Below are 3,288 nucleotides of genomic sequence, written 5' to 3'. Positions count from 1 at the left end.
AATACAATTCCTTTAAGTTTGGAAGAACTGATTCCTTGAAAATATCCTTTCATCATTTCACCTCGTTTAATGATAATTGATACTATTCTGTGTGTGAAAATTATTGTTCTACATATTCATGAAATTAATTTTATCAAAGACGTATCATCCGTGTCATAAAAATACTACATCATGCAGGAGAATATTGCATATTTAGCACACTTTCCAATTTCGTTCGTTCCAAAATATTTTTGGAATCACTTTTTGGAATCAATGAGGTATTGTGATCATTATAATGATCATTATATCAGCTTCTAGGTAGTGGCAACCCAAAGTGAAAATTAGTTATTCGTTGTTGAAGCTGAAACATTATAAACTGAGGATACACTATAAAAACTATAAAAACCCACTTTTATCTATTTTCCTCGATAGTTCTATATTTGTTAACTAGTTTCGGTGCTTACACCATTTTCAAAACTGAATTACATTCAAATTTGAATAAGTTATACCTACATTGCCAATCCTATCATAAATAATTTTGTACCTACATTGTCTATATCTGAAATATCGATGAACATAACAAATACAACATTTTTCATATAATGTAGATTTTGGGAACTGGGTTATAGGTTAAGGAGAGGACCATTGTTTAGATCAAGTTGTTCGTTGGGGATGATAAAATAGGGATTTTTCTTTGAATTGTTTATTTTCATAGATTCCGACATATTCATAATATTTTTCTTTTTTTGCAGGTGTGGAGGTTTTTTAAATTATTTTTATAGATTTTATGTTTCGAATTCCCAAGATGTTTGTACATTAATGATTACCCCTTTTAATTCATAATATTCATCAATTCAAGAAAGAAATAAAATCACAGATGCTTACTGCTCAGTGCTAATTTAAAAAATTTAAAATTCAATGTATGGTAGTGTAATGAAATTGTTAAATTGACCAAAATTATGTTAAGAATATCAAAGAGTTATTAGCAACTATATGATGGATCATTTTTTTCTCTTCTCTATCATTGTTATGATAGTAAATAAGTTTGTTTATAATTATTTTCTTATACTCTGTATAATTTCTGGGAGGGGTTGAAAAAGCCTTTGGCTAACCCTTTTCCTTTAATGTATAAATGTATTTTTATGCATAATAAACGATATTATCATTATTATTATCCGAAATGACATGTTCGTGGTACCTTATGTCAAAATTTCTACCAGTTTGGCCTTTATATACGGCGAGAAATTCACCACATTCTAATCGATATATACCAGATCTCTTTCCTTCGTCTAATTCAGGTTTGGCATCGAATAGACTGTTTCCTAAATTCCCGTTGGATGTGTGAGGTGTTTGTAGATTGAATTTTGAAAGATAATTCACAATATTCTCAGAGATTCTACCTGCATGTTTTTATAGTGTATCCTTAGTAAACATGAATTTCTACAAAATAAACAAGTCGTCAATCAAAGAAGTATAAAAGCGAGCTTCTGATTACAATTTTCAATTAATAAAGCTTGTTCCATCTTCAGAAATCAGTATTCAATGTGCTTCCATGTAACTTCTTAAAAAAATTTTGAACACACAACTGTAAGTATCTTCCTCTTGAAGATGATCACTTGGTGATCGAAACACGTGTCGAGGTGTTAAAAATAACGATTTGGTTTTGAGAAAAAACTCCAGTAATATTCATTACTACACGAAACTTGGTAATAGGAGGTTTTTGAGGTGTCGAATTCGAACCTGATGTTCTTATTGCTCTTACTCGTAGGGGGCGCCACCTACACGTCTTTTTCTTTTTTAAAGATTCATAACTTTTTTGGGCGTACTTCTAGCACATTTTTCAGTAAAAAAATCGATTCCTCATCATATCTACGTAAATAAGCTACCCTTGTTACTAGTCGCTGTGAGCAACCGTTTTCTAAATATTTGGACTTGAAAACTTCAAGTCGATTATTCGATAATCGATGCATGTTGAAGTTATTACGAATATTTTGCTTTTTTCACAAGAATGCTTTGGAAATGAATTTGACGTTTTACTCGTTTGAAGAGGTCATTACTGTTGGGTACGTTCCTTTATGACATCCTTAAGCAAAATAGTTATTTTTGTATCAAGGGTGCATAATCAGTATTTGTTTGGATAAAATTTGCAAGAAATGTCAACATTTTATTTCAGGAAATTTTGAATATGTAGAATAAACTAAAGTAAACGAAACTAAATTGTATTCAAATAAATTGTTGGAAGTGTCCACCTTCAGCGAAGATACAGGCAGTCAGTCATCTAATCATTGAAACTAGTACCCGCTCAAAAATTATTGGTGTGTTTCTTATTGTTTCACAGGCGTCTACTATTCGGTTTCTTAGATCTTCCTCGTTCACTACTGGAGTCTTATAAACTAGTGACTTCAAATGTCCCCAAAAATAAAAATCTATCGGGTTTAGATCTGGGAACCTTGGTGCCCACACCTGGTTAGGTTCTTCTACACCCCTACCAATCCATCGATTTGAATCGACTGTGTTAAGGAATTCCCTGGCTACAACGCTGAAATGGGCCGGAGCCCCATCATGCATAAACCACATGCGGATACGAATTTCTAATGGTACATTCTGAAGTAGTCCCAGCATATCATTTTCTAAAAAGTGTCTGTAAGTTGCGCCATTCAGTCGGAGCGGAAGAAAGAAAGGTCCTATCAAGTATTTATCAATTATTGCCGCCCATACATTTACAGAAAATTGATACTGATAATGACTTTCTCTAACTGCGTGCGGATTTTCGAGAGCCCAAACATGGTTGTTATGAAAGTTTGTGATAGCATTTCGGGAGAAGTTTGCCTCGTCCGTGAAGAGTATAAATCTTAAATATTGAGGATTTCCAGAAAATTTTCTCAAAAACTATTGACACATAGTAATGCGTTGGGGAAAGTCTCGTGGCAAAAGAGCTTGTATCCTTTGAATCTGGTATGGATAAAACTGTTGATTGTGAATAATTCTCCAAACTGTGGACTGAGTAGAATTGACAGCTTCAGCAATTACTCTAGTTCTTGTTTCTGGATTCTCCTCGAGAGCATTCAAAACAGCTTCTTCCAATTCTGGGGTTCGGACTGCTCGTGGTCTTCCAATAATATCAGCTGCCCTCTTAAAGCTACCTGTTTCTGCCAAACGACGGTGGAGACTAGCAAATGTTGGAGCTGAAGGCAGTACTCGATTAGGAAATCGCTCCTGGTGAATACGTCTTGCTTCGCGGGCATTGCCATCCGCAAGGACGTAAACGAAATACATATCGGCTAAATGAGCATTATTATTTTAATAATC

This window comes from Leptinotarsa decemlineata, unplaced genomic scaffold (assembly GCF_025532065.1).
Source record: "Leptinotarsa decemlineata unplaced genomic scaffold, Ldec_3_MD MMD2_tig00026363_RagTag_RagTag, whole genome shotgun sequence".
Taxonomy (NCBI): domain Eukaryota; kingdom Metazoa; phylum Arthropoda; class Insecta; order Coleoptera; family Chrysomelidae; genus Leptinotarsa; species Leptinotarsa decemlineata.
Note: the sequence above shows the minus strand (reverse complement) of the source record.